Source organism: Rhinolophus sinicus, chromosome 16 (genome assembly GCF_057876585.1).
Source record: "Rhinolophus sinicus isolate RSI-liver-muscle chromosome 16, RSI-T2T, whole genome shotgun sequence".
Lineage (NCBI taxonomy): Eukaryota > Metazoa > Chordata > Mammalia > Chiroptera > Rhinolophidae > Rhinolophus > Rhinolophus sinicus.
Window position 1 is genome coordinate 114,144,096 of NC_142516.1, and position 20,462 is coordinate 114,164,557.

Genomic DNA, 20,462 nt, shown 5'->3' on the forward strand with positions numbered 1-20,462 from the left:
AGAGAAATTAACAAAATGTTTCATTAATGGTAAAGTTCATCAAGCCAAACAAGCCAGTCCCAGCTGTGTTTGCTCCAAAAGCAGGGTCCAGTAGTATTACAGGAAGTGTACTTACAAATAATCAAAGTGAGACTTAGGATGTTAAATGAAGGGACACAACACACACCCCGTTTTTAAAAGGGAATTTAAGGGAATTAAATTCCACTCTACTTTTCCTGTCTACTTTGTCACTACAAGCTGTGTTTCAGGGCAACCTTTGCAGTGTTAGCTGATGCCAGGAGCTGTCTCAGGGCTTATGTGTGAGATAGGCCTCTTCTGGGACCACCCCCAGCTGCCCCCACCCTCCTGCAAAGGCCCTTTCGTTGTTAACAATGAGAACTCAGTGCTACATAATGGCAGACAGGTGGTTTTATAGTCTTTAAATCGCCTTCCCTCTTGTTAGAATGTTAATAGCATGAGAAAAATGAAAAGTCACACTTAAAAATAGCATCTTGAACATCTTTGTTTTTTTCCATTTGGACTTCCTACTAGATTTCATAAAATGGCAGCTATCACCAAACACAGTCGTTTCTTGTGCAGGTGTTCAAAAACCCCAGTAATTTCATTGTTTTACATTTTTAATGCATCATTTTCAAATTTTAAGATGCCATTTTAATCATACTTTCTAGTATTTTAGAGAAAATCTTCATTATCTTAGAAACATACATTTGTTCTTTTAAAATCTTGAATATTCTTAGGCTTATATCAGTAAATACTTTCATAAATCAGTTCATCTTCATTGTTTATTTTGGGAACCTGATATTTTCAGCCACTTAAATACCTGAGTGGTTAAAGATCCCTCTCTAATAACTCAATTTAATGTGGGGTGTTTTTTTCCCTGTTTTACAGAAATTTATCCTTCAACGTGGTATTATACAGGTGACTGAGATAAAGTACTGTGTAGAAATGTGCTATATAAAACAAAATATTATTGTATCCATTTTTCTATTCTCTTGATAACCTTGAATTTCTCAATTTTTTAGTGCTACACTCGAGGCACTTGAAATTAGCTGATCCACAGAAGTTTTACAAACAAGTTTCAAAACTTTTTTGCCCTATTTAGAAAAATAGACTTAATTCTGCATTCTCTCGTAGGATCACAGTAGTTGCTTTCATTTCCTGTAGCATGGCGTGTTTTTGTGTTTAGATTTTTACCTAACACCATATTTATAAAGGCAGCTTTCATAACTGCTTTGTACTCATCCCCACTGATGTCCCCCATAAAAGTCTTTGAGTCTGATCTATGTGGTATATGGGAAACCCTCAGCTTTAGTGGGACTTTTGAGAGCAAAGCAATTACAGGATTGAGGTGTAACTAGAGATTGTGGTAAGATCTGCTAGCCAAGCTTATGTCTCTAACATTCTCAGTAGACAACTTTTATTTGCTTAACAGAGAATTAGAAATATGTTTTTGGGTCCAATGTATACCGATAATATCATTAAATAATTACATCATAAACCAAAAATCATTTCTTTGCCAATTAACATAACCATTAGCATATAAAATTTAGATGCTTTCTTTCTTTTTTTAATTATCTTGAAATTTGTTTTTAGTATTCGTATTAGATTGTTTTTCTAGCATTGATTGGCTTTATGTTCAAAAATATAAAGTAACAATCATTTTCAATGTCATATGAATTAACCTACAATTTCAAACAATTTAAAATGTAAAACAAAGCGTTTGTAATTTGGGCCATTTCATATTTTTTCTGGATTCTATTAGGAATTCATTTACCAAAAGTCATAAAATCCTCCAAATTTCCCCTCCTCATTTTCCTTATAATTAATATATATTCCCATCGCAGACAAGATGATATGCAAATTTAGGCCATCTGTGGATTTTAGATACAGACCACAAAGCGGGTTTTGGATTTAGCTGCCTTTAGCCAATTTCCCTTATACCCAGTCCTGCTCCCCAGTTCCTCTTTCCCTCTCCAGGGTTCCCATCCACATCCAGTCCCCTACCCTCCCAGCTATGGTGATCTCTACTGATCAAGCTCTGGTCTGCTTCACCCTTCCTGCCGAGACATAGGTATGAGAAAAGCAGGAAGCTTTGTGGATTACGAACATAGGTTGATTGAGAGGTTTATTTGTCTGTAATCTTCTACCACACCTAGTGAAAATTTGCTGGTACATATAATAAAATGGACTATTTTCTGGATTGAGTATTACATAGTAATTAAGGTTAGTATTGTAGTGAAAGAAGTGGCACTGTTTATACTTGAATGCAATATTTAGCCTGTCGTGTTTCAAAAGGAGAATATACTCTCCAAGAATCATTTCTTCACTATAAACTCTTTATTAATAAGTTTACGTCAACATTATCAAATCCAGATATACTTACATAATTTATTTAGATAAGGACCTAAGAAATGTATTCTCGTGTGATAAAATAATGATGCAGGCTTTTAAACGAATTTTTCTTCTAGTTAGTACAAGTTTTGCATGAAGACCATGTGAAGGGAGTGATAGAATCCTATAAATTGTTATTTGCGTGACAAACTTACACAGGCCCCAACTGAAACTTCTTATGAGCCTACGAACATTTTCAGAGAGATTGACTAAGATGATTTTCTCTTGCTCTTTTACAAACTGAAGGCACACTTTATGATTTATTTGTGTGTCTTTAGAGGAAGAGAAAACAGAACAAAGGTCTAAAAGCTTCTGAACAAGGTATGGAGCTTATGATATTATGTCAAGGGATAATGCAAACTACAAGAAATTTATGGTGAGGCAAGAAAATACATTGCATACTTGCCTAGAGCTGGAAATAATGTTGTAACATTTGGAGTTAGGGAACATCTAATTCTGAATGTGGAGTTATTTGGTTTGAATACCTAGATAAAGTACTGTTCATTTCTATTCCAGTAGTGCTGATTCTTTGGGTTTTCAATATTAATTAATGCATGTGGTATGAGACTGAATTGCTAACTTTCTCCTGATCATCTTGCAAATCTAAGTAGAGAATCCTGATCTTTCCATCCTCTGCAATTGTCTACCCTGATTAGCCAATGCCAGAATCACACAAGCTTGTAGTATTATTTTTTTCTTAACTATGTTTAATTCAAAGACATGAGCTGAATGAAAAAAATAATAATAAAGAATTGGATGAGTTGTCATCATTTCAAGTGTTTGAAGTGATTTGAATGGATGGGGATTTTTTTTTTTTTTTGCTTCAGAAAGCCTTTGTCTAACAGTAGTCATAGGAGCTAGAAAAGCCAGCACTCTAATCTCAAGCTCTGACATTCTTTGACAAGTTACTTTATTTCTTTGATTCGCTCTGACCTTTATATAATGAGAATAATAATATTTATCTAGCTTAGATGAAATCATCCATTGTATTTTTCAGACTACTTCATGTTGAAAAAGTCGTATTTTCTTTAAGACTCTACATGCTTCACAAATAAGATTGATATAACAGTTTGGTGCTTCCTATTGCATAGATGTATAAACGAAAAAACAGAGAAGTCACAATTTTGTCATGAAGTTTTGAGATGTAACAATAGTTAATATTTGCTAAGTGGCCACCTTGTACCAGACGTTGTACATCATCCCATTTAATTCTACAACAATTCTGTGAGGATTTTATTCCGATTTTCATTGTAAAAGACTGAGAAACTTTCCTCCCATCATCCAGTGAGTAGGGGGCAATGTCCAAACCATCATATAAACATCTACGACCTCCCAGGATTACCAAAAGCAAACTATCAAAGTTATACCTCAGCGAGGTCTACATGAAACAAGCTATCCAACTGCCTAACTCAGATTTAGTTGTCCTATTGCCTCAGCTGATTATCTGGTTAATGATAATAATGATGAATTTTCCCCTGGCCCTTCTCAAACTTCTCTCCCCAGGTAATTGCTTTCATGGCTGGTTGGTGTTTCTTTGGCTGCATAACCCCACTGTAGCAACCTCACCCCCAATTAGGTGATCTGCCCTCCCTCTCTCCAAATTCCTGTGGAACTGAACATAAAAATCGCACATTCTCTTTGTAATATTAGCCCTATTTTGCCAGTGTCATGTGGGCTGGTTGTTTGGTTCCAGTGCCTCTGGCAAAAGCTGTCTCTTGTCCTCTGCTTCTCAGGTCCTACACGAGGGAATGAGATGAGAGGTTGTGGACTAGCTACTGTTCACCCTGTGGACGTTTCTCCTCTTCTGTACATATAGTGTCCTCACTAAATTTTATTACCAACACCCCCAACTGAATTACTTAGACCAGTTCCCACAATGTTCTTCACTGAACTGTCCTGCTTGTATGTACCAGCTCTGTTATGAAAGGATCAAACCAAAGACTTAAAAATTAAATGGACTAGACATTTTACTTCCAAACCAAAATTGACCTGTAGTCTTGACCTCATTATTCTTGGAAATATGATAGTAGAAAAAAGATGTAGTTGGCTTTTTCTACTTTGTTAAATCAGACTCAGAGGCCTGAAAGGAGCCAACAAATTTAACTGTTGCGCAGAGCCAAGAATCTCTGACCAGCTCCATTACGGAAATCTGCATAGCTTCCACTTGCCATGAAACTTGTGTCTTGTGAAGCTTTGGGAATGTATTAAACATGTTTAGCTGTGTTTTGAAAGTAATCATTCATAGTGATCATTTGAATTGAATCATGTCACTTCCCAACTTAAAAATCCTCCAGTGATTTTCCCATCACTCCCAGGATAACAAACAAAACTAAACTTCACAGTGGGTTTCGAGGCTGTACGAAATCAGGCTTCTGCTCAGCTCTCCAGCCTCACCTGGTACCGTGTCCTCCTTGCCTATCAGTCCTTCCAGTTCTTGGTCATTTCAAAGCTTTTCACATGCCCTTCCTCTTTTGTTCTTTCCCACTTCACCTAAGTACTTCTTTTTAGTTGCGTCCCGCCCAAGCTTCTACAGGAAAACTTGAAAATACACCCAAGGTTACAATAGGCCCTCTGTTATATCCTTCCATAGCACATCACTGTTGTCGCTGAAAGAACTTGTCAAAATTTATCATTATAATGTATTCATTCATTTGTTTAAATGGTCGTCTAGACTTCTCACCCTACTTAACCACTGTGTCCCTATCACTTAGGAGTATTCTGGCGGATGATAGGTGAACAGTGAATATTTGGTGAATGAATAAATCTACGTAGGAAAATGTAATATCAAAGTGTTGAGAGTAGTCAGTCTCTTACTTTCTCCCTTAAATGTGTACTTATTGAAAAGAACATGTGCCAGCTTTCTAACCAGAAATAAGTTTCCAAAAGAAAAGATCCACTTACTGAATTGCTAAAAACTTTACAGAGAAATAAACATACTCTAAAAATATGTTCAGGCTAACAAATTCATATTTTAATACATATGAATAAGTATGAATATGAATGTAATCCCTACCACGGTTTTCCCAGTTCATTTTTCCCTTTGTATTGCGAAGTCTAGCTTGTTCACAAAGCATTCCGAAGAAGAAAAACAAATTATAGCACTTTCTAGTCATTTCTTAAATATAAAACACCATCATGAAATGTCAAAATTTGGGCTCGAAGTATGCATCATAAAATAATTTTAAACATGAAAAAAAAACATATTTTAAGCATGTATAACAGTAATAATAATGTTCACTCAAACCAGTTTAAAAATTTTAATAGCATTTGTGGCCCAAAGTGAATAGTGGCTGAGAATGTAAAAAAAAAAAAAAAAAACTCTACCAGCTTATTTCTTTCAAGTCTAAAAAGCTTGCCCTACACAGATGGGTTTTTCACAGCGCTGTCAGCAGCAGGCCTAATTGCTTTTCATGTAAATTAAGAATATGTACCTTTGTTTACACAGTAATCTAGGTCAAAATGAGAGGGTGGTTTATTTGTTTTAGCTTATTTGGAGCTTTGAAATGGCACTGAAAGCATGGCATGAATGTTGTTCTTCCATTTATTTAAGACAACGTTCCTCTTTTAAACTTTTTCCCCCATTTTTCACTTAGTAACAGTGATGCACTCCACACATCATGAAGGCATTTAAAGATACTGATCAGCTTTGTTATTTAAAGAATTTGGGATTTGGGGTTGCTGCTACTTATTTTCAAATCTCTTATATTTGTAAAATCTTGAATCAGAGAATATGTGTGGAGGGTAAATACTGACTGGAGACCATTTGCTTTTGAGTTTGTCTCAAAAGAATTATGACAGGTTTCTCCCATCCCCGTTTGGATAGACACATCTGTGTTTTTTGTTTTTTCTATTTTTGTTTTTTTGCTTTTTTATCAAGAAAGATATCGAACTACCCTAATTGTCAGACAAATCTTGAACATAGATTATATCACAGGGAGGAATTTCTGACTGACCCTTTTTGGTTTATGGCACCAGTGGGCTTAAGTGTTTGCGACCGATCATTGGCCCGCTGTGCACAGAAAATTGTGTCTCAGCAGGTACTACCTCAAACCTGGTGAAAAGCCTTGTTCATTTGTGTATTTGTTTTAAATATTTTGTGACGGGAGTATTTTGTGGACAATATGCCACAAAGAAAGCTTATTTTTAAAGAGCAAATAAATGTTTTTCTCATTTATATAATTTCTAGTGGTATAAGATATCGTCTGTTCCAACAATCATTGTGATTGTAATCCTTGGTTGTCATACTCTCATGAATATGGTATATTGATAATAAAACCATTTAGAAGCATTCCAGGCTCCATGAAGGTCATGGAGCTACATGGGTCTACAATACAGGCACTTTCTATTGAGGGGGGCAATTCTTTATTGCTATTGTACTGTCAAGTTATTTTACTCCACTGTAAGAGAACATTACAATAATGCACTCATGATTATACATTTCTTTTTTGAAAGATGTTGTTAATAATGAAAAAAACATTGAATGTAAACTGTAGATATGGGGGAAAGGCAGCCTTCAAAAAATTAACTATTGGTCAGGGGAAAAAATGCAGAATCAGGATTCTAAGAGAAATATTTCTCCTTAAAAATCCAAAATACTTCTTTACAAAAATAAGTAAATAAGGCAGACATTGTTGTAATTTGTATTTGTTTTGCTTATAATAAAGTGAGTTTTTTAAATGTTTATATTAAATACATCCATCCAGCAAGAGTTTAATAATGGGGGTGGAAGAGAGGACAGTAAAACACAATTAAAGTAAATTGTGAAAGTATGAAATATTTACTACCTTCTGTGTGAGGGGGTTGGGTCTTGATGGTTATTTGTTATATATTTATGTGATATTTATACTCAACCTTCTTTCAGAAATAATTTAAGCTAAATCTTGACAACTGATTTATAAAATGAACTGTAATTTTTATTAGTAAAAACCATGAGATTTACATGGAATATTTAAAATGTGCTCAGATAATCCTTACATTTGTATGAAAATGAGAGCTGTAAAAAGAAAATGTATTGAAATTGAATATTTTTAACTTTTTAATGTTCAAATGAACTAACAGAAGTTTCAAAGATAAATAGTAGAAAATTGAGGTTTTGTTGGATCATTCATAATATACAACTACTCACATTCTTTATACTGGATAAATATTCAAGTTGAGGGGAGTTGGTTAACAGGTTTCACACAGTTTAAATTTTAACTTCAATGTTTGGCAGAAAACACCTTCCAACTACGTCTTATAAATCATGAGATATTCTACAAAGACATTTTTCTAAGTCTCAGATATCATGAAATCTGAAGATTTTTTTTCTGTTAGAAATAATTCAGTTTGGTTTATTTCAATTATTTTGTATTACATGTTTAGTCCAAAGTTTATATTTCATTACTGCTTTTTTACATGAAATTGGAAACATGGTAATACAACCCAAATAAGCAGATTGAGCCTCTTATAAAAAATATCAGCAAAATAAATTAGTTCAATGATGTTATGACTGAGAAGTATCTAATGTTATTTTAATCAACAAAATCAATAACATATTTTGGTCTCACTTGTCATTTTAATGCTAGCATTCATCCTCAAGACAGGTAACACACTTTCAGTTTAGAAACTTCAGAATTTATGAGAACATAAATTCTGGAATTCACCACCAGTAGAATGCACAGAACTCTGAAAATTCTGCACATTTAACATGCGTGTGACATTATCTATTGACTAGTGTTAATCTTTCCCCCTAAATTTCCCCTGAATCCTTCCAATATTCTTCATCCACATTGAGCATCTCTCATTTTCCTGTTTCTCTTGCTTCTGCATTGGCTATTGCAGAGTCCACAAGATGTCGTCATAGTAGTCTCAGAACAGAATGTCTCCTGTTTTAATCCCTTTGAAACTTCCCATTGTCTCAAGATAAAAATTAAAATGCTTAATGTGCCTGACACACATACTGCCTGGTCTGGCCCCTTCTTGATGTCCCAACCTCTTCTGCATCACCTGAGCCCAAGCCCATGGCTCTGACACCCCACACTGGCCTTCTCTCAGTTCTTCAAACTCACCATTCTCCCTTCAATCACAAGGCCATTGTTCAAGTTCTTCCCTCTTTCTAAAAGGTTCTCCACTCCCATTTCTCACTCTAGCTCCACCAAGCCCAGGGAAATCCTACTAACTTCTTCAAAGAGCCTTCTCGGAGCCTCTCAGGTCTTCCTGCTCTGTGGTGTTATAGCACTTACCATTGTTGTATGTATACAGCATTATTTGTGTGATAATTTGATTAATGTATATCTCAGCAAAATGGAGACAAGGGCTGTGCTGAGTCTGCCTCTGCACATCCTTATATCCCCAAAACCTAATACCGTGCCTGACACATAATACGCACACAATCATATTTGCAGAACAAAGAGTACATAAATAAGAGGCTAGCATTTCAATTAGCTTGTCTTAACTTTCCAGCCTGCCAAGGCACCTTGAATGAAGTACTTTGCATAGGAGCCACCATGCTTGCTTTCATGTGTTTCTAATGTTAAAATGGCAAGTGAGACCCCCAAAAATGCTATTAATTATGCTGATTAGAAAAAATTCCTTAAGTATTTCTCAGCCACAACTTAGTGAAGTAATTTGTTGATCTTGCTGATATTTCTTGTAACAAGCTCAATTTGCTTTTTGAAACGGTTTTGACAGTCAACGGACCTCACTGTATTGTTTCTACAGTTTATTTCATATTGTGTGAAAAACTCCTCTAATCTAAATCTTACTTGTTTTGTATTTTCATAAAGAAGCTTCCTCATACTTATCTATAATAATAGGATAGAAAAATAAGAATAAGAGGGTTCTACATGTCTATACTCTTATTCTGCAGTTGTATATAATTCAAACTGTCTTCATCTCTAAACTTCTTTATCAAATATAATGTAAGCACAGTTTTAGATTCTTCTCTGGACTAGAATACCAAACTTTTATACCAATTGTATTTTCATAGTAGTTAATTGTCTGGTATCAGCAGAATAGGATCTAATAATTTTCTGCAGGAGTGAGCAGAAAATTAAGAATCTTAAGAGCAAGGCAGCAGCTTTCTTTGAATGGTGTTATTTGTCTATTTTCATTGGCATATTTACATTTTGTTTGCATACATTTTTCCTATGGTGTTAATCTAATCAGTTTACATGGAAAGAATCTGCATCTTATTGTCTTGCTCACTGTGCTTTGTTTCAAGATAAAATTGAAAATGGGTGGGGAGTAGGAGTATATTCATTATATAAAGACACTGAGGATTTCAGAGAATTTTAATCACCCTAAAAGATGAAACCTAATGACAAAAAATTATCGTTATACTTTCTCTTCCTGATTTTGCATGAACATTTTCAGAACAGTTGTTCCATCCCATATTGTTTGTTTTGGGATAGTCTATACTAATTGAGAAGTTAGTTGGTTCTAGTAGAATATGACTAGTTTTATTTTGAATCCAATCAGTCTAAACATCCCTTTAAAAACATCTATTTAAAATTTTCTATTACCGATAAAGAATCTGTTCCTGGTCTTAAAAACAATGATTTCAGCTGACTAAGACAAAACTGTTTTAATATATAAATATAAATAACTGTAACTTAGAATTAAAAAAGTATTTTAAATAGTAGCTAGCACTCAAGTGCTTTACAAATAATTCACTCATCTTCATAACAAACCCGGGGGAAAGTTTTATCTGATACACATTTTAAAGGTAAAGTAATCAAGGCAGAGAGATTTAGGTCTTGCTCATGGTTATGCAAGCATAGCCATTACATGTCAGAGCTGCAGTCCATTCACAGGCAGTTTGGTTTCAGAACCTATACTTGCAGTCTTATCAACATGAGTTGGAAAAGTAGCAATAAAAATAACAACAGCCTGAAAGCAGCAGGTGCTGTGAAAACACTGAATGTTAGTGTCAGAGCTGGAGGCCTGAGCCCATCCTGTGTTTCATTGAACTTGTTACATGTAAGCTATGTATTAGGGGTCACACATCAACAATTACATGTGAAAAGACCCACACGGACTTGAGTTCAAGACCAATGCAGAGTTATAAACTTCTGGAGTATCTGCAAGAAACTAAAATATACATTTTAGAAGATAAAATTCAAATCCAACTTTTTAGAAATCCTGGAACACCTCCTGAAAATCTCGGGTTTTCAGGAGCCATCAGACATGTCCTATACTACAGAGTGCTAAAGCGTTTCCTCCAGCTCATTTTCTTCCAGTGCAGAGCAGCTCAAACACAAATTCTGTGAGATGTTTGAATTCTATTTTCTTGATTAAAAGATGATTTTTTTTAAATAAAGGAATAGTGATCAGTGGGCACAGATTACCCCATACCAGAGTTGAATTACTTTTCTCTGCTCGAGAAACCATTTCCAATTCCAGGATGCCTCCTCATTCTCCGCCTATCCTGTGATATTTTGTAGAAAGGTCCCTTCATTTGGGTTCATCTGTAGCAGTGATTTGCTATACGAGAGGAACACTGCTGCCAAACAGCATTCTCAGACACATACACAGCAGCAGTCTGAAGAAATAGGAAGGTTGTAAGGTGAAAATACGGAGGACATGTATATGGTATCCTATGTCAGGTATCCCCTGTGTGAAAAGATCAGATGATTAATGTGAGAGATGACACATATGAATGATGCCATTGTAAAGATGTGTGTATGAGAGACAGACATATGTACGTATATAAAGTATATATCAGATATAATACATATTTTATATATAGAATGATGTATATATAATTTTATACACACATGCATGCACAAACACCACGGATGTGTGTATATCTATGTGTGTGTCATATATGTGTGGTATAATGTGTGCAGATCATTTTATATATCTATATATATAGAGAGAAAACCTGGGAGAGATGATGTTGCTGACATGATTATGGATAAAAATGTACTAGAAAGTAACCTCATCCCCTCTACAAAATTGTGATCTAAGAGCCACTGTCTTTTCCTGGCTGCTGCCTAGCCAAAGTCTAGAGGAAAGCAAGCACTCAGTAAATCAGATTAGATAGATAGATAGATAGATAGATAGATAGATAGATAGATAGATAGATAGATAGATAGATAGATAGACAGACAGACAGACAGACAGACAGACAGACGAAGGAAGGGAGAGAAGGGGGGAAAGAAGAAAGGTCTTAGTCAACCAGTTGAAACATCCAGCCCAGTCTCCGAAATCATCCAGTTCTTTACCCTTTCCACATCTTGTGTGCCTCCTTGACTTTCCAGTTTGTTGCCTAGCATAACTCCCAACCTTGGGTGAGCTTCACCTTTTCTTTTCTCAGCTGGTGGGTGGCTCCTGCAGACTTTCTTGGGAAACTGATGAAAATCTTCCCACTAGGTCCAGGGTAAAGCTAGCCTATTCAGCTCCACTGGATCCCTACATGACCTTTTGTGTTAATTTATTTTTAACACGTAATCATATGCCCAAACAGCTTTTCAGTTTTCTTTTCCACATTTTACAGTGTCTCAAGTCATCAAATCCACCCACGGTCATCTTAACAAATGACTTTCTCCTTCCTGCCTTAAATGGAATCGCACCTCTCCTCCTTTACAGCCAAATGTCCCATCTACCCTTGGTCTTAATTTCTCTCATGCACAGATACCCACTTCAACCCCCCATTTCACCTTTCTCTACCATCTGCAGCCTTTCCTTTGTCATTGGTCTTTCCTTCCAATTTATTAGCGTGCTCGGGATGATTCCTCCTTAAGCAACCAAAGTAAAGTAGCTGCCAGAAAACATTTCCACCAACTCTACCATGCTTTTTTTTCCCTCTTCTCATCATGATCTAGCTTTCTTCCTCCTGTTAGCTGACTTTTGGACCCTCTCTCTAACCAAAATATCTGTCTCAGAATTCACAAGTGTTTTTCAAAATCATATCCTATGATCTTCACACAGTTCTCATTCTTTCAAATTTACCGATAGCATTTAATATTGTTGACCAGTTATTTTTTTTTCTCAACAATCTCTTTCCATGGCCTCTAATGTGACTCCTCGATCCCTTTCTCTTTCCCCTAGAGCTCCTGTCTCTTCACCCCCCAACACCCTGCATGTAGATATTTCCTCAAGTGTAGACCAGCTTCTCCCCATCTCTTGAAGTCACATCCATTCCATAACTCCCAACCCTATAACTCAACATTTTCAGCTAGTATATTAACTAGACATTGATCCAGCCCCTCCATAGCTTAAAAAACAAGCACACTAGCTTTCTGAAAAACCAGTTATTTCTCTTTGCTTCTCTTTTTCTGATAATGATATCAATTATCTTAATCAACACATTCAAAAGCTCAAAGTAATTTCTGATTTATATTTGCCTATCTTACACCCTCCATGTATGTTTTTTGTGTTTTTTGTTTGTTTGTTTGTTTGTTTGTTTGTTTGTTTCTTAATATAGGGTGAGAAGAGGTAAAGAAATGGAACATAGGGAATTGGACTGATTGTTCGATGCTTAGAAACTGCTAAAGGACTATTAGGCTAAAATGAGAAACTCAAGGAATGGATTCATTTTAGATGTGATTGCTGTTTAAAATGACTAAGTAAAATGCAAAAACAAGAAATTCATGCATTTTTTGCTTCAACAGAACCAGAAACAAATATTTGTAAAGTCACACAGTAGTATGTACACATAATCCTGAGCTCTGGGAATACAATGTGACATAAAATGTATCTCACCCTAATCTCATTATCATAATGTGTAATTGGAATTAACAACAGGGACAGAGATGAGTGAGGCTTTAAACAAGATGAAATTTGGAGGGTCTTACATAAATTCACATTTTACTCTTTGTAAAGATAAATAAGCCATATAAATTCCTCGCTTTTGTTACTAGAAAAAAAACAGAAAGCTAAAAATTACATGGATACATGAAATAAAGTTTGCTTAACACACTGCTAGGGTGGCCACAAACTCTTTTTATGATTGTTAATAAGTGTTTTCTGTTTGATTGTTATAAATCAACATCAATCCCATGTTATAATGTATCTCTTAAATTTTAAAGAGTTTCAGAACTGAAATCATCCATATAAAACATCAGATCAAGTTTTCTTCCAGTTTATATATTTCATTTATTTTATTCTAGAGTTCCTGCTCTTCTACGACACAGTGATCTAGAATTTCTGTGCAGGCAAGAGAACTAAAGACCTTTCTAAAGAAGAAGACAAGGTAAGTGCCAGGCACTCAAATGTGTCCAAACCTACCAAACAAGGAAAATAAAAAAAAAACTTCTTAAGATATACAACTTGTTTGTTTTGATAAAATTAGACCCTTTCGCTAAGTTGCAGAGTCTACTTTGTGGCCTATTACTTACGCCATTAACCTCCGTGAATTAGATGTAGGTAAATGATTCCAAAAAGGGTAATTATTCTGATTTTCATGCTCTTTTTGATAACTATGAAAGCAGTGGTATTTCTACAGCCTTTTTGTCCTGAAAAATTAAATGAATGAGGGCATTTTAAAACATAGAATCTCTGCTTTTTAACTAAAGAGAATTTTCTACCAGTACAGAGGCAAACAAACACAATGGGTTACAGAGCTCGTGTGTGTGTCTCTCCCACTTTGGAAGTGATTTGTTTAGAGCCCTCTTGTTCTCAGGACGTCTTAATCCTTTCTGAGCAGCACTCACATGGCAATCTTAGAGAATTAAACTTGTACCTGGTTATTTTTGTCCTCTCCTCGATCTAGATCAGTGCGTTTTCTCAATGGTAGCCTTGGTCTAGTAATTTAAAGCTTTTGAACCTTGTGAACAGATTCATTTGAAACCATAATCTGAGGGGTTTCCACAAAATGAAAAGTGTCTTCTACCAGGAAACTGTAAAAGAATTTACAATATAAAATCTGATGTGTCCTGCTCAGGATTGTATACAGTAGTATGCCCGGAAGTTCTGGTTTCCTAGAGTAAACCATTCAAAAAGTATCTGACTCTTTGGGTTTAATAGGTGGAGTTCTTTAATAGATGGAATTCTTTGAGATTTGTGGCCTTCTCCTGAATGATGGTCTGTTTCTTCTTTTAATACAAAATTCAGTAAAAATTTCCCATGGAGAAAAGGCTTTTCTAAATTATGAAATAATTATGAAATACACATATATATAGGAATAACATTTTTACATCAGAAAAATTGAGTTACTTGAGTGTATTTCTGTTGGATGTTCTTCATTCATAGTCAATATATTGTTCTTTTATTTTAAGGTGAGAAAAATAATGACAGGAGTTTAGACCTTCAGTGCCTACATCTGGAGAGACTATGACAATAGCTGATTTTGTCACCGATATAATATTATATCCAAGTTACTAGATTTGAATTAATTTTATATCCAAAGCAAGTAATCTCCCCCGCTCCCGCCACATTGAAGTTGACACAAATTCAGGACTTGCAGAAGTGTTTTGCTTTTCAGCATACAGAAGGGCAAAGATAAGACAGAAGGATTTTATTTTAGGACTAAAATTGTGGTTTAATTGTTACATAAAATAACAGCAACTACTGTTGTTGTTTTTTTTAATATCCCTCTCAGGCACTGATGTTTTACTTTTACCCTAAGGGTGTCTCAGAGAAAAGTGATATGAGAGTCCTTTAATAAAAGTTCTCGCATGCAGAGGCACACATGCCTACAGACTCAGTGAGTAATTAATCAAAACTAAAATGAAACTCTAGAATGAATGGCTGTGTTATATACCATCTCCTGCATGCAAGGTATCGTTCTTTCCTTGATTTCAATTTAGGTGATGGTGAGATTTCTCCATTAAGATAAAACAGTTAATACAAAATAGATTTATAATTTAACATCATGTATTTCCTCAGTAACTGTTCTTTTAAGATCCTCTCTAATAGTAGCAGTATATTTAGCACACAGGCTATGGAAACAAAGATCCAGGAAATGCAATAGATATAACCTAGATAAGAAGTGATTTATCTAAGTTGCTTTACTGATATTTTCCTCAGATCCTCCTCCTGGCTTTTCTTTTCATTCAAGTGTGAATCACAACAAAGGCACATACTGTGAAGAACCTATCTGTACAGTTTTATAATAGACTTCAAATAAATTAAATTATTAGGATAAATTATCACTGAAGTATATCAGGAATTAGGTACACAGCTCCTCTTATTACTAGTGGGAGCCGTGCACCTAATTTCAGGCACTCTAAGTGGAAATGTAATCACCTATGTGTTTTCTCCTATAAAAACATAACAATACTCAGTGCAAAAGCAATACTCAGTTCTCTAAAACCTACTGTTGATGAGATTCCTTCAGAGCTCCAGCATTTCACCTCAGAAAAAGCTCTTTCTATGAGTGCTATTATAATAAAACATATCAACCTCCCCTTGTCTTTTCTTTTTGAAGTTAATTTTTATTTTTATCAAAATAATACATAGTTTTAAAAGTCAAATAGTGGTGCAAAGGTAAGGAAGAAAAGGGTTCCAACACTACCCTCCCCACCACCCCACTCCTATCCTACATCATTTCTTCACAAGTGGCCACATTCACTTGTTTGAGCTGTTTCTTCTAATATTTACTTCCATATTTCTTTTTTTACTATTTTTTTTAATGTCTTATTAAATTTATTGGGGTGACATTGGTTAGTAAAATTATATAGGTTCCAAGTGTACCATTCTGTAATATATCATCTGTGTATCACATTGTGTGTTCTCCACCCAGAGTCAGTTCTCCTTCCATCACCATGTATTTCACCTCCTTTACTCTCTCCTACTATCCCACCTCCCCCCTTACCCTCTGGTAACCACCATACTGTTGTCTGTATCTATGAGTTTTTGTTTGTTTGTTTGTTGCTTTCAGTTTTATATCCCACATATGAGTGAAGTTATATGGTTCTTGACTTTTTTTGCCTGACTTACTTCACTTAGCAGGATAATCTCAAGATCCATCCATGTTGTCGCAAATGGCAGTGTTTCGTCTTTTCTTATGGTTGACTAATAGCCCATTGTATATAGGTACCACATCTTCTTTATCCAATCATCTATAGAAGGACATTTTGGTTGTTTCCATGTCTTGGTCACTGTGATTAATGCTACAATGAACCTAGGGGTACATATATGTTTACAGATAAATGTTTTCAGATTTTGGAGGTAGATACCCAGAAGACGAATTGCTGGGTCGTCTGGTAATTCTATTCTTAATTTTTGAGGAAATTCCATACTGTTTTCCATAGTGGCTGTACCAACAGTGCACGACGGTTCCTTTTTCTCCACAGCCTCTCCAACACTTGTTATTACTTTTCTTGTTGATAATAACCAATCAAACAGGTGTAAAGTGGTATCTCATTGTGGTTTTGTTTTGCATTTCCCTACTAGCTAGTGACGTTGAACATGTTTTCATATATCTGTTGGCCATTTGTTTGTCTTCTTAGAAGAAGTGTGTGTTCAGGTCCTCTGCCCATTTTCTGATTGGATTGTTTTGTTGTTGTTGTTGTTGAGTTGTATGAGTTCTTTATATGTTTTGTATATTAGCCCTTTATCAGAGGTATTGTTTGCAAGTATCTTGTCCCATTTAGTTGGTTGCTCTTTGTTTTGTTGATGGTTCCTTTTGCTGTGCAGAAGCTATTTAGTTTGATATAGCCCCATGCATTTTCCTTTTACCTCTCTTGCCTTTGAGGTCAAATTCATAAAATCTTCTCTGAACCCAAGATCCATAAATTTAGCGCCTATGCTTCTATGCAATTTGTTATTTCAGGTCTTATGCTTAGGTCTTTGATCCATTGTGAGTTAACTTTGGTACATGGTGACAGATAGCAGCCTAGTTTCATTCTCTTGCATGTAGCTTTACAAATTTTCCCAGCAGCATTTATTGAAGAGACTTTCTTTTCTTCATTGTATGTTTTATGCTTCTTTGTCAAAAATGATCTGCCCACATATATGTGGGTTTATGTCTGGGTTCTCAATTCTATTCCGTTGGTTTGTGTGTCTGTTTTTCTGCCAATATCATGATGTTTTGATTATTGTTACTTTGTAGTAAAAATTGAAGTCAGGGTGTGTGATACCTCCACCCTTGTTCTTTTTTTCTTAGTATTGCTTTGGCTATCCCAGGACACCAGACTATACATTCTTTTCCAGTGCACATGGAATATTCTCAAGCATAGACCATATGTTGGGACAGAAAACCAGCCTAAGCAAATTTAAGAAGACTGAAATTATACCAAGCATATTTTCCAACCACATTGCTTTGATATTGGTGATCAATTCCAAAAAGGAAGCAGGAAAAAACACAAATACTTGGATATTAAACAACATGCTAGTAAAGAATGAGTCAAAGAAGAAATAAAAGGGAGATCAACAGATACATAAAAACAAATGAGAATGAAAAATACATTGTATCACAATTATTGGGATGCTGTGAAAGCAGTATTCAAAGGGAAATTTATATCATTACAGAAACAAGGAAAATACCAAATAAACAACCTAACAGTATATTTTAAAGAAATAGAAAAAGAAGAACAAATGAAACCAAAAGTCAGCAGAAGGAAGGAAATAACAAAAATCAGAGCAGAACTAAATGAAATAGAGAACAAAAAGACAATAGAAAAAAATTAATGCAAAAAAGAGAGGGTTTTTCGAAAAAATTAATACATTTGACAGCTCCCTGGCTAGACTCACTAAGGAAAAAAGAGAAAAGACACAAATAAACAAAATCAGAAACAAAGGAGGAGAAGTTATGACAGATACTACAGAAATACAAAGTATCATCTAAGAATACTAGGAAGGACTATATGCCACCAAATTCAGTAACCTAGAAAAAATAGACAGGTTCTTAGAAATATATTAACCTTCCTGGACTGAATCATGAAGAGCTGGAAAATCTAAACAGACCAATCAACAGTGAGGAAATTGAATCAGTCATCCAAAATCTTCCCAAAAGCAAAAGTCCAGAACCAGACGGCTTCACTAGTGAATTATACCAAACATTCAAAGAGGATCAAATACCTGTCCTCCTCAAACTCTTCAAAAAAATTAAAGAAGAGGCAATACTTCCTAACTCATTTTATGAGGCCAATATTACCATGATATCCTCTTGTCTTTTAAGGACCCTCTCTTCAAACCTTTCTCTTTGTCAGCTCATGCAAAGCACTCTTGTATACCAGTAGGTTCTCTAGAACAACCATTTAGTCTTTAATAGCTAATATATAAATTTGAATGTTTTAGTATTTCTCTGAGATACACATTGAATGATAACTTTTTATTTATTAAATTTACAGGTTTGACATTGATTTAGTAAAATTATATAGGTTTCAAGTGTACATTTCTATAATACATCGTCTGTATATCACATTGTGTGTTCACCACCCAGAGTCAAATTTCCTCCTGTCACCATATATTTGACCCCCTTTACCTTCCTCTACCATCTTCCTTCCCCCCTCACCCTCTGGTAACCACTAAACTATTGTCTGTGTCTATGAGTTGTTGTTTGCTTGAATGACAACTTTTCTAATGAGGCAGTTGCTGCTATGTAGATATGTTGCTGCCTTAAAAACACACATATAAGCATATATCTTAATGAAGAAACAAAAGTTATCATCCACTTACCCCAAACCCTATCTAAATCAGGCAAAACTACTACACATTTTTCTAACATAGGAAGAAAACTCAGGCAAAAACAAAACAAAACAATTCCAAAAGAGTCTCTCCAAACTATATTATCAGAAAAACTATCCAGGCCTTTGTAAAATTGAACTCAGAATTGCAAAGCCTTTGACTTGTATAAAATTTTTATTTTATTTTATTTTTTTCCTGCTGGATCAACATTGACCAAAAGGGAAAGGGAAAAGCAAAGAACCCACAGAATACTCAGACTGAATATTCCCTCCCAGTCTCAACTGAGATTAGAAGCTGATCATATCACTCTTTGGCAAATAATCAAAGAATTGGATGAAATGAAAGAAATAGCATAAATTAACAATGTCACAAAACATCATAAACCACTCAGGATTATAAGTAGCTCTATGTTTGTTGTCTTGTGGAACAAAAATCAGAGTGGTTGACTACAGAGCTGACTTTTCATCTGGATGATTTGGTATTTCGCAGACACAGCGTTTGGTACAACCGAAAAGTCAAAGAGTTTAAAATATGTGAGGTACTATGGTAGGTTTTCGCTATGTGTCTTAGTTCCTCCTGAATAAGCAGGGTTATCTCTGAGCCTGGACATAAATAATATGGGTCAATGCTTCCTGTTTGGCCTGAGATGTAGCAAAGAATGGCTTAGCTTTCTGAAGCTGCCAGTCTGGTTTCAGAAAGGGGAAACCTGTACCCACAGAAGTATTCAGGTTGACTGTGTGCTTTGACTGTTCACATTTGCATCTAATTTGATGAGGGTGGACTTCTAAGTATGATGTTCATGTCTGTCTTTTGTTGTATAGCCAAGGTGACAATTTGCCTCTATTAAAAAAAATTCTAAGGGCCATAGACAGATTTTCTTGCAAAAGTGTATAACCTCTGGAGGAATGGGAACAAAAAACAAGTTTTGAAAAATTTTCCTTTTTTAGGTCACTGCTTGTTGTTATTGTTGTTGCAGTTGTTTAATTGTGAATTAAAATTGAATAGAAATTTACTCTATATTAGGAAGTTTGAGAGTGAGCAAAATGGATTTGTTGGAGCTGTCCCAGGGATAATGAAGAAATGGTAGAAAAACTGTTTAATGCAGAGAGGTCATTGGCAAACTCACTTTAAAACATGTTTAAAAACACCTTGTAAAATTTATTATTTCAGTTTAATCTGATATCAGATCTAAAGCATTGCCCTCACAGAGTTAAAGTCTGTAGATATTTCAAGGCTTTAAAAAAAAATGTAATTATTCTTGGAACTAGATAGGGATCATACTGTAAAATGATACAACAAATAGCTTTCTACACAGGCGCGTGGCCTGGTGCTTGGTCATGAGCTCCCATGAAGCCAGGTTTGCACAGATGGAAGGCAAGATCCTTGCAGAACACCACAGAAGGGCTGTGCCTGTGCTGAGATATATCCTGCATCCCCAAGGGTTTATTCTTATCCCAGTATCTCCTGCACCAAAGTCCTGGCCCTGAGGGACTGTGAGTGTCCTCTGTATTGTTAAA

General features: G+C 35.3%; 1 protein-coding gene across 13 annotated transcripts in view; it reads left to right on the forward strand.

Moving 5' to 3' along the window:
• The window catches only part of TENM3 (teneurin transmembrane protein 3), a 2,441,918-nt gene that overhangs the window by 1,749,921 nt on the left and 671,535 nt on the right, over positions 1-20,462 (forward strand). For all 13 annotated transcript variants that reach the window (XM_088793202.1, XM_088793205.1, XM_088793208.1 and 10 more), the window contains exon 8: positions 13,487-13,567. The gene's annotated coding sequence lies outside the window, so the exon portion shown is untranslated. The remainder of the gene's footprint in view (positions 1-13,486; positions 13,568-20,462) is intronic.